The following is a 12,625-nucleotide window of genomic DNA, read 5'->3' on the forward strand; positions in this document are numbered from 1 at the left end:
GGCCAGTGTGTGGGGGTTTCACAAGTTTGGAGCTCGGAGGATGAGGACAGTCAGTCACTCAATTCCCCTTCCACCCTGGAGTCTCAACTTCAAAGTTTTCTGCTAGGTCTTGACTCCATAGTACCTGTGTTATACAGCTTTCCACCATGATGATAAACACCAGAGAGAAATGATTTATAAAAGGTTTCTTTGGGCATAAGGCTTAGAGGTTGTAAATCCATGACCAAGAGGGACTGTTATTTTAGGATCTGTGGAGAAACAACTCAAGGCTAGGATGTGTGTGTCCCAGAATGAGCTTTTAGGCTTACTGGGCAAAGTATTTCCCCTGGGCATGGGCCCACTGACCACTGACCATCCTGGGGCAGAGGTTTCTATGGTAACCTATAGAATGTTTGGTACTGTAGTCATGGCAACATGATAAGAACAACATGGAGATAGATCAATGGGAATGATGATGTGTTAATAATCACAAGTAGGAAATGGAAAGAGAAGGCACATATTCTACACTGGGGATCCAGCCATCATTCCCTCTTGTCTGTGGGCCACATGTGATCTTGGGAACTGCTAGGATATGTTGAAGGGAGGTTAACTAAAGAGTGTCTGTGAGGTCATCATCCCTGATGGAGTGGGAATTCTTGGTGATACTACAATTTGGAGGCCATCCCTGGCCCTATACACCCTATAAACCTACCACCACAGTTCTTGTAATCACTTCAATAAATGCATCAATTTTCCAAGTTGGACTTGAGCTGACATTTCTTAGGTTTATTGTTGATACAATATCTTTAACAAATAGACATTTGCTCATGCCATCCCAGAAAAACACACAGAGACCCGCCCTCAGTGACTTAATATCTCTCACTGTACTCTAACTTTTTAAAGTCTTGTTACCTCCTAATAGTAATCAAGGGGTCTTTGGGTGACACACTCAACCCAAATTATAGTAATAGTATCTCTCTGGTGACCATAGGTTCCAGTCATGGGATAAAAAGCCAGCATAGCCTGATACCAGTGTGTTGAAGAAGCCCCAGTGGAGATATTCATTGTTGTGTGACACTCCTCCTAGGGTAGGGGGAATGTGAACAAGCATTCACTTGCCCCACATAGGAAACTGACAACAGATGAAAGTAAAAACACCAAAGTCCAATGTGTCTTGTTGGAGCTAGTTTCAGGAATATGGGTGAGGGGTTACATATGGAAGCCAAAATGACTCAAAGACAGCTGCATCAATAAAGCCCTAGCCTGGATGACAGCTCACAGAACTTCATAGGCAGCTGAATAGGTTGAGAGTATCCTTTCCAAGTGGCTCAGCAGATCTAAAGCTTTTCCAGGCACCTTAGGTGGTTTGAACGATTCTCAGCAGTCCTTACTTCCTATATATGCTTGTGAAGGGAGGGGCCTAGCAAATCTGTTCAGTTTTAGGGACTTCCTGGAACTTTTGAGTAGTTTACTTCCTGGATGGATTGTTTCAGCTCAGAAGGATTGCTACACAATAGCCACCATCACAGAAACTCCCTTATCTGCTTATCACTTGAGTCTCAAGGGTGATCACTGTGGCCAGCAGTTTAGAGACTTACTGTAACCTACTTATAAAGACAAACCTTCAGAAGGACAGAAGTCACCATTGCTCTGAGAGTTGGCTCTGAATAACAATGAGCATACAGGCAGCCGCCTTTTCTAGGACCCTGGCTGGCTGCACAAAGGATGTAGGCTCTATACTCATAAAGGAGTCTTTGCAGCCTGCACAGCTGATAATTAAGTGGCCTTGTTGGAAGATTGCTGTGTTTACTGATGCGGTGGGAAGATTTGATTGAAAAATAAATAAATAAAGAAGTCAAAGAATATAAAGAATTGCCTTTAAGTCTACTTTGATGTCAAAAAAAATCTTAAAAACTTGCTGCTAAAATAAGATGCGCAATTCAAGCCAGTGTTATCCAAACGTGGCTGAGCTTCACAGCACCCGAAAGGTGCTTTTGTGAGATGGCTAATGCTTATGCATGTATATTGTTGAATTTTTAGGTATGTAAATCTGGGCTTAAGGCAGATGGAGGCTGTTTACTGAACAATACATGGAGAGGTTGTAATACCCTTAGAGCTGAGAGATCCAGACATGGCCAGGATGCAACCATGCCCAGAGCCAAAGAAAAAAAGCTTAGTCACCAACTAAGACTGAGCCAACAACAAACAAAAACAATACAGATACATCCACCTCTTCAAAGCAAAGGGTAATCATGAAGTCTGCAATTAACTCCTTGTTTTCTGTAAGCAATGCAGCTACATAATTATCACTCAGTGAACCCTAGATGTTAAAGACAGAGTAGATCAAATTAGTGCAAGCTATCTTGATAGGATAAGCCAGCAAGGCCACTAAAACGTTAGTTTAGCTCGGGAATGACTGGGTTCACTTGTCTGGTTGTCCATGTGTCCCTGTGACATCCACTGGCTGCCCACATCTGAGAAATTGTCTTCTTCTATGTCTGAGCCAATTTATCATGTGTGGAGTGAATTTAGAATTATCTGGGAGACACTCTTATGGATGTGTCTGTGAGGATGTTTCCAGAGATATTTAACTGAGTATAGGAAAAACCACTTGAATGTGGGTGACACCATGTCACTGGCTAAAGTCCTGGAATGAATAAAAAGAAGACAGTGAGCTAAGCACCAACATCCATCTCTCTCAGCTTCTTAACTATGGGTGCAACATGAATAGACCCCTCAGGCTCCTAGAACCCTGATGGGTTTTATCCTTGAACTGTGCGCCAGAATAACACACCCCTTCCTTAAATTGCTTTGTCTGGCTTTTTATCATAGCAATAGGAGAACTCACTATTTAGGATGGCATGAATGACATAAGTGAGGCATTTGGATGTATAAATGAACATCATTAAGAACCTGCATGATATTAGAATTCAGACTCATGGCTTCTGTAACCACCTGCCCAGAACAATCAAGACTAGCCAACAACTACCAACTACCCAGGATTGATCATACATAGGCAATCTCAGAAGGCATGTGTGGAGATTTGAATACACTTGGCCCAGGGAGTGGCACTATCAGGAGTTCTGGCCTTGTTGGAATAGTTGTGACCCTGTTGGAAGAAGTGTGTCACTGTGGGAATGGGCTTTAGGAACCTTGTCCTAGCTGTCTGGAAGCCATTCTTCTCCTCGAGGCCTTTGGACAAAGATATAAAACTCACCTATTCCTGGATCATGCCTGCCTGGACACTGCCATGCTCCCATCTTCATGATAATGGACTAAACTTTGAACCTATCAGCCAACCCCAATTAAATGTTGTCCTTATAAGAGTTGCCTTGGTCATGATGTCTGTTCATAGCAGTAAAACCCTAACTGAGACAACATGCTACTTCTAACGAGACCGCCCACAGCTTCCCAATGACAGTGACCAAACTGGATACCATAAGCCTGCCCTCTGGGTGCTGTGTGACTCTCCTATGACTGTGTCAGTCTTCAGGGCTAAAGAACAAAAAGATGGTGGCTGACTTCCCTGTGGAAGTGAGCAAGACAGGCTTGGCCTCTCTTTTGAGAGGACTTCTCTCATTCTCAAGTAGTAACACTTAAGAATCTGATTGATTAATACGCATACAGGACTCGGAGCTGTGTCCTGCTCTTGACCGCTCCTGTCTCTAGCACCTCTCAAGTTTATATCCCTCAGCAGCAGGCCCTGCAGAAGTAAACATATCTGTTTTCCTCCAGAGGCAAAGAGCTGCAGTTCTGATTGAAAAAGAAAAATGGAAAATAAAACAACCACCGCCATCAAAAAGTTAATGCCCCCAGAATATTTATTTCAAGTGCACACCCAAAAGAGAGCCCGAAGCTGTGTCTGTTCTTGGTGTGTATATTACTTCCTGCAATGCCTGACCCAACAAGAAAGCCACTCACAAGCCTTGCATATATATGGGAAGTTGGGGGAGGGGGTGTTTTGGTGAGGATGCGTGTATAGGGGGTGAGTGCTCAGAGGCAGGGTTGGCCCGCGTCTGGTTTGATTTGATTTTCCCCAGGAACCAGCCGAGTTGAAGACATTGCTCTGCATGTACGAAAATAGATTTCCCCAAATGGATGTGTTGGCCCGAGAGATGATAAATTGTGCTGCCTCCCCTCTGTGCAAATCAGGAATGGAAATAGACGACGCAAGGCCAGAGCAATGTCATGGCAAATGAGCTTGTGCTTCTCAGGTAGCATTGCTTTGGCTCCTTCAGGAGGTGGAGTGTGGGATAGGGGTGCACCAGCTGGCTCTCAGTACAGACACAGGCTGGGGTGTCTCTATGGTTACACTGGCTACAGGTGGTATTTCTCCCTAACATCTTGATGGCCATAACCTGTGTTTGGTATCGATTTTCACATTCTAACATATATCTAGTCTTTCAATTTCAGGTGAGAAAGAAAAATTAATTGAACTTGGTGTTCTCAGGAAAGCCCTAGAGAGTCAAAGGAGATGGTGTCTTCCTTTTTACAAAACAGCTAAGCCCCAAATTACTCTCAGATTCTTGCACAACGTAGATGCTAAGTCCATTTTGTTTTCTTTTTATATTTTCCGTGTGTGTGTGTGTGTATTGCATATTTATGACTTACATGCATGGGTGCATGTAGGGAGACTTGCTAAAGCCCAAGGTTGACTTCAGAAGTCATCCTCCATCACTCTTCCACTGTATTCACTGAGGCAGACTCTCTCTCAATCAAACCCAGAGCTCACCAACATGCTTGGTCTCACTAGCCATCCTGATCTGAAGATTCTCCTGCCCTTGCCTTTTGAGGTTGGAATGACAGATAGATTGCACTGCCCACCTAACATTTATATGGTTTTCTGGTGATACAAACCTGTCTTCCTGCCAAGAGCCATGAAGAAGGAACAAGTGGCTTTAGAACTCATGGAATGTGGCCCACCAGTTAGCACAGCCATGATGGGTGTGCCTCGGTATGGCATGGCCCCAAGGACCATGCATCCTGAGGGCTTGATGCTACTATGGAGTTCTCCTCTGCTTGCTGCTCTCACATCCCTCTTAATCAAAGAATTTTATGAAAACTCGAAGGGGGCTCCCAGCCCTTCTTTGGCACTCACAATAATAATGCTTGATCTCTTTCAGGCATTACTGCTGGAGCAGATTAATGATTCAATCACAACCTTAGAGAAGAATTTAGAGATGGAGATTGTCAGCTGTGACCATTACCCTTAGAAAGCATTTGGAAAAATAAAATTGTTAGTGAAGCTAGGTTAAGATGTTTTTGCTACTGGCTCTGATGTAGAAAATCTGAGGGAACATTTTGACGTTCAGAGAGGCACACTAGTTAAGCTAGGGACTTTTTATGGCCAGGGAACAAGAACAATGGCAGCACAGGATGAAGGGACTCTCACTGAGGCTGGACTGCTGCTGACTAATTTCTTATACCCATTTTTAACCTCAGGTTCCTGATATGATTTATTAAGAATGGCTGATGAGTTTATGTGCATTCTGAGGATTTAAAGTAAATATGACTGATTTCTATATAAAAGTTTAGATGTGTGATTCTTTTGAGAGTCTTATAAGATTACTTTAAAGATCAATAATAAAATTATTAATCCCTTCCTTGTAACCCAAGATTGCAGATTGCCAGTAAAATGAACTGGCTGAGAAAACTATCTTACTTGCTTACGCTTAGTTAATCTTTAACAGGTTGCTTAGTTAAGAATGTATGAAGGCTCTTGGGAATAACTTGTTTTCTTTACCTGTACAACATAATGTTATGTCTTGTAAAGGCATTGGGGGAATACACCACCTTTTCATAGTCATTCACTAGAGGAAAATTAAATTAATTAATCACGTAATTATATACTGCTTGGAAGAGTTTGCTGGGATATATAAGCTGTGAGAGGAAGAATAAAGTTATTGAAGCATTGTTCTTTCCATCCACCAACTATGTGTATATATGTACATATGTAAAGTTTATGTGAAAGTATGTTGGAACATTGTTCCTTCCACCCATCAACTATGTGTATATATGTATATGTGTGTACATGTATCTGTGTATATGCATATATGCTATGTGTATATTAGAATATATGTGTGTATACATGTATCTCTTTATAATGTGCATGTGTATATATGGTATATGTATATAAGTATGTATATATGTATGTGTGTATGTATGTGTATATGTATGTATACATATATATGTATATCTATGTATATGTGTATATGAGAATGTGTGTATATGTTACACATATACATATGTGTGTATGTGTATATACGTGCAATTATATATATGTATATATATATGTGTGTGTATGTGCAAAGTTTGTGTGAGAATGTGTTAGAACTCTGTTCCATCTATCAAATCTGTATGTATGTATACAGGTAAAGCTTGTTGTGGTCTAGGATTCACTTCACAAAGCACAGGAACACCAAACTTAGTCGGACAGGAATGGTTTGTTGAACTAATACTGATCGATCAGGGTCATAAAAAGGTCTCAGGTGCCTAATTGTGGTACCAGTCTGTTTTCAGGGCAGGCTTTTTATAGGAAAGAATGGGCTCAAAAGTTTAAAAGGCAAGGCAAGCAGTACTATATTTTGGCTTACCAGACAAAGTATTATCAACTAACCTTTAAGCTAATTGGTCCTGAGTGATGTAAAAGGCATGGTGGATGAGTGGTGAACAGGGGAATTTTAAAACATTATGCTAACAGAGCATACGTATTATAATCCTAACTTTTTGACTTATTAGCAGCATTCTTCCATATCAGCCACAAAAACCACAATGACCTCCTATGCAGGTGCAAGAGGTTCTGCCTGGTGTCAGTTCTGACTCAAGCCATACCGTTTATATTGACCTTTAACTTGATGTATATACGTATGGTCCTCCATAAAGCTTGTGGGATTCCTTAAGATTAACAGGGCATGCAGAACAGAACAGAACAGAACAGAACAGAACAGAACAGAACAGAACAGAACAGGATAGCTAATGTGTGAATATGTATGTGTTTGCCACTATGTATGTATGTATGTATGTATGTATGTACATATGTATTTGTATATGTGAAGCTAATGGAGTTTGCCTTTGCTTCAACCATTCTGTGGTGTGTGTGTGTGTGTACGTGTTTGAACTTCCTCCCTTTTCTTCTCTCTAACCATTGGCAGCAGCCCTTGTCGGTTGCTGTCAATTCTGAAACCCATCAGCTGTCATAGGCACTGATAACAATTGCTATCCCCATACTTCACTGCCTGCCTCAGTCTACCCTTAGGTGTGAAAGCTGGTCCTTGGCATCTTCCTATGGAAAATGTTTTAACTGCTGATCCACCTTCCCAGCCTGCAGGCCATAAATATCTGCTCTGTTACCAGCCCAGTGCCTAGAACCATCCAAAACCCAAATGGAGAGACAAACCCCCTCAAGATAGAGCCTAGCCATACTCACATCAACAGCACTTCTCAAAGCATTTCGGACAGATCATTGCTGGAGCCTGGTGAGCAACTCTGGTGCTCCCTGGAGACCCTGGTGCTCCCTGGAGACAGATTTGTTTTGTTTTGTTTTGTTTTGTTTTTACAACAGATGAAACAAAGTACTAAGGAGTTGTTGACATCTTGACCAAAAGTAATTGAACTCAAAGACCACAGCTTGGTTTCCACTTTTTTCCTGATTTTGTTTATAGAATGGTTGAACTAGATACTATAACTAACAAACTCACAAACATAAAACTGTTCGCAACAGGACTGGCATCGGCTCCTCTCTTCGCTGCCAAAGAAACAGTTCTTCTCTGGGGTAATATTAACTTGAGGAGGAAACACCTCCCATCTGGAGCCCTTCCCACAAGTTTTCCGAGGGCAAGTGCCATGCTGCTGGGCACCAAGCTGGTGAACTCATCCAAGTGGGATGTCTGTGGAAGCAGACAGGTGAATCAATCAACATCTATCCACCTGCCATTGGCTGAGAATGAGTCACATGACCTCAGGTAACTGCAAGGTGGATAAGGAATGAGTCCAGAAATAAGGGTCTATCTCGGAAAGTCTTGTTTTTTGTTAAATTGTGACAATTTCACACTGTAAACAATGCACTCTGATTACTCTCACACCAGCCTCACTACAGGTCCCTTCTCACATTCATTGTTTGTTTTTCGACTCACTGGATTTAATCAGCTACGACGGTTTGCATGAGAATGGCCCCTGTTGTGGATTATCCTGATGCTGTTTGTATTCTGATGTTAATTCTGCTTCCTAAAGAGGGAGCAGTCCATCACATACTCAAGTGGTCTCATGTGAACTTTCTCCCCATTTTAACAAAGATTAGAGCCTGTGTTTGGGCAGTGGAGGGGAAAGGTAGAAATGGAGGTTCAAGAGTAGGGGGAGAGAAGGGGGCTGGGGAGAGAGAGAGGGGGGGGTGGATGAGAGGGGAAGGAGGAAGGACAGATGAAGAGAAAGAGGAAGCCATGATGGTCCAGAACCATGTGGCCAAGAGAAACTGCAAGTAGCAAGGGAACTCAACTAGTATAGTGTTAGATCTGCCCAATCTAGGCTTACAATTATAATAACTGGAAATTACTGGGGTTGGACATTTCAGCAACAGGCCCCCATAGACTCATATGTTTGAATACTTGGCCTTTAGTTGGTAAAACTGTTTGGGAAGGATGAAGAGGAGTGGCCTTATCGGGCAAGGTGTGCCACTGGGTTTCATAAGACTTATAGCATTCCCAGTTAGCACTCTCTGCCTCCTACATGCAGATCAAAAACAAGCTCTCAGCTCTTCCTGCCACCATGCATTTGCTCCACCAACTGTAAGCCCAATTAAATATTTTCTTTTATGAATTAGCCTGGTTCATCATGTTTTGTCATGGCAATAGAAAAATAATTGAGATGCCAGGATTGTCTAGATGTCTGAGTTTGATACTGTCCTGGTGGGCTCATCATTAGATACATACCTGAAAACAATATATGGCTTCCAACCAGAGTTCAGCAGCAGCCAACAGTTCAGTAGCAAGAGGGACTCATGAGCAGATCCCTGATCCCTGATTGGTTGTTGACCTGCCAAGTGACCTGCACTCCCAGTACATGCAACAGCAGCTGTTGTGAGATCATGTTTCCAAGTACTGTGTTATTCCCTGAAGATTGCATTTCAAAGCCTGTCTCCATGTCTTCTAGATCTTGTGATCTTTCTAGCTCTTATTTCATGATGTTCCATGAGCCCTAGTGTTATAAATTTATTTATTTCCTTCCTTCTGTCATGTTTAGGGCTGAGCCCTCATCTCTCACCAATTCCAAGCCCTTCAAGCAACCACAAGTCTCTGAACTAAGTGTTACTCACTGCAAACAAGCTTCTCTAATTAAGGGTAAGAGTGGCATTTCTCTATGGAAAGGGACATCAATATTTAGAATGTACTGGTGCTATGACAATGCAGTTGAACAGTACTGAGTTCTTCCTAAGACCTAGTCCTCCCCAGCCATTTTTAAAATGAGACTCGCAGTGCCAGGCATTAATTCTCTTATGTGGACTGGACCTCAAATCCAATCAGAGAGCCACTGTTTACCCCATAATAGTCAGGCCCCAAGTACACCCAAGGGCACTCCTTTTCTGGCAGTCAACAATGCAGAACATTTGTTGGTTTAGCTAGGAGAAAGTTGTAGAATTCCAAAACCATTTCCCCAAAAGAAAATCATTGCAACCCATAATATGAAAATGAGAAGATCTTATTTGCTCCTTGTTTTCTTTTTTCTTTATTCATTTCCTTCTCCCTGTCTTTTTTTCTGTTGTTTTTTGGATATTGGGGAAGGATTCGAGTCAAGGTCTCATGTATCCCAAACTAGTCTCAAACTCATTAAGGATAGTCATGACCCATCTGCAATTATCTAGCCTTTGGATTACAGCCATTCTCCCAGTTGTGTGCAGTACTGGGGGGGTCAGACCCAGGATCTTGACTATAACAGAGAGGCATCCTACAAACTAAGTTATGTTCCCAGCGCTCTAATTTTGAAGGTGCACTGTCCTGTGACTCATAAGATCTAGATGTTATAAAAATGGATATCAATGTGTAGAATGTAAAATAAACACTGCACCTTAAGAAGAAAGAGAAATACACCCAGAACTGAAAATAATCTCACAGAACTGGGAAGTTGCCTCAGGGGGTAAAGTGCTTGCTGCACAAGGATGAGGGCCTGAGTTCAGATCCCAAGACCCACATAAGACACACTAAGAATCAAGCATCTGTAAACCCAGAGCTGCCTAAGGAGATGGGAAGTAGCCTGGAGTACACAATGATTGTCCTCATGATTGTCCTCTCACTTTTACACATGCATCATGGCACACACACACACACACATATGCACATATATACACATATGCACACACATGCATACACATATACATGCGTATGCACATACACATGTACACATACACATATATGTGCATATGCACACACATATGCACATACACATGTACACACATACACACATATACATGCATATGCACACACATACACACATATGCATATATACATGCACACATACACACATATATGCACATATACACACATGCACACACATATACACATATACATGCGTATGCACATACACATGTACACATACACATATATGTGCATATGCACACACATATGCACATACACATGTACACACATACACACATATACATGCATATGCACACACATACACACATATGCATATATACATGCACACATACACACATATATGCACATATACACACATGCACACACATATACACAGATACATGCATAGGCACATACACATACACACATGCACATATACATGCATATGCACACACATATGCACATACATATACACACATACACACACATATACACAGATACATGCATAGGTGCATACACATGCACACATGCACATATACATGCATATGCACACACATATGTACATACATATACACACATACACACATATACACACATATGCACACATACATACAAATATACATGTGTATGCACACACATACACACATATACACACATGCAAACATATACACAGATACATGCATATGCACATACACATGCATACATACACATATACATGCATATGCACACACATGCACATGCATATACACACACATACACACATATGCACATACATATGCACACACATACACATATACGCACATACACATATACACATACAGATGTTATAACTTAAATATAAACATATTTCAAAAAGAACCTTCTGTTTTTATTTTATAAATAAAAGCAACAGACTTTGAGTTAGTCAACCTTCTGGAGTAGCTATTTATACGATCACAGACGCAAAACGGTGTCAAGAAAACAACCTGCTCAGTCTTCTGGGAAAGACGGAGCTGGTGCACACATTTGCATGGTCAGGCCCGTAATGTACATTAGCAGTCTATTAGGTTACTGCTGAGCTGGTTGTCAATCATCTTTTCACCTGCAATAACTTTTTATACACAAACAGGAACTATGATTGATCCCCAATTATTGTTGAGAAAAGACGTGTAAATTAATCTTTGTGTGATTCCCAGTCAAAGTGTAGGGCAACATAAGCTGGACGATGGAGCAGAGAGAAGGAGAGAGAGATGGGGTCGGTTTCATGTAGAAAGCCTGAGTGTGGTGTGTAAGATGTCAGAGGCCACAGGAGAGAAACATACAGTGCCCCTGGGTCACAGGTAGCTTCAATTGTCAACTTAGCCCATCTGGAAAAAGGGAACCTTAGTTAAGAGAAATGCCTCCTGTGGGAAGCCATGTGGGGCATTTTATGGTTTGGTAATTATGTTGGGAGGATCCAGCCCATTGTGGGTGGGGCCACCTCTGGGCAGGTGGTCCTGGGTGCTATAAGAAATCAGGCTGAGAAAACCATGGGAAGCAAGCAAGTCAGCATGCAGCATCCCTCCATGGTCTCAGCTTCAGTTTCCGCCTCCAGGCTCCTTCCTTGACTTCCTGTCAGACTTCCCTTCATGATGGCCTGTGTGACCTGAGAATGTGAGTCAAACAGACCTTTTCTCTCCCAAGTTGTTTTTGTCCAAGTGTTTGATCACAGCAACAGAGAAGCAAAGTAGGACATCTTGTACCTGCGAGCTGATACAATGTCTCTTCTACCCCAAATGAGATACATCTGTCTACAGCAGGCAAAAGGAAGCAGGGAATGGAGAAACTGAAGGGGGGGGATGGGCCCCTTTGCAAAGGTCTGGTATTCTCATATAGATGCCTGGGTATCCAATTACTCCTCTGTGAGTATGAAGCAGGTGTCTGGGGTGGATTGATGGGAGTAATCAAGTCTTACTGGGATCAACAGTCCCTACTCATGTACTCCAGCAATGTCACCTCCATGCACCTCCTCTTGCATCAAGGTCAAGGTCACCCAGCTACAGCCAGTCCCCCTCTGGGGCAGTGAGGGCCATGGGTGTGTGGCACACACTCACACTTCTGCATGGAGTAATTGTAAGATGCACAGACTATGGACTCAGAGGGAACTGTCCGTCTTCACGTTCTCTGCTATGAGCCAAGCACATTTGAGAAAAACAGTTGACAGAACTGACTTAGGAAAAAAAATACCTACCATTTTAAAAGTTGTCCCCTGAAAAAACTGCATATCTCTCTCTCTCTCTCTCTCTCTCTCTCTCTCTCTCTCTCTCTCTCTCTCTCTCTCTCTC

The 12,625-nt window shown here is 42.2% G+C and overlaps 1 long non-coding RNA gene across 1 annotated transcript in view; it reads left to right on the forward strand.

Annotated features, from left to right (window-relative positions):
- Positions 1-411: 411 nt before the first annotated feature.
- The window catches only part of LOC110293886, a 13,928-nt gene continuing 1,714 nt past the window's right edge, over positions 412-12,625 (forward strand). Inside the window, exons 1-4 of the long non-coding RNA XR_002377881.1 lie at positions 412-456; positions 4,020-4,193; positions 7,300-7,454; positions 7,641-7,940. This is a non-coding gene — a long non-coding RNA (uncharacterized LOC110293886). The remainder of the gene's footprint in view (positions 457-4,019; positions 4,194-7,299; positions 7,455-7,640; positions 7,941-12,625) is intronic.

This window comes from Mus caroli, chromosome 5 (assembly GCF_900094665.2).
Source record: "Mus caroli chromosome 5, CAROLI_EIJ_v1.1, whole genome shotgun sequence".
NCBI lineage: Eukaryota > Metazoa > Chordata > Mammalia > Rodentia > Muridae > Mus > Mus caroli.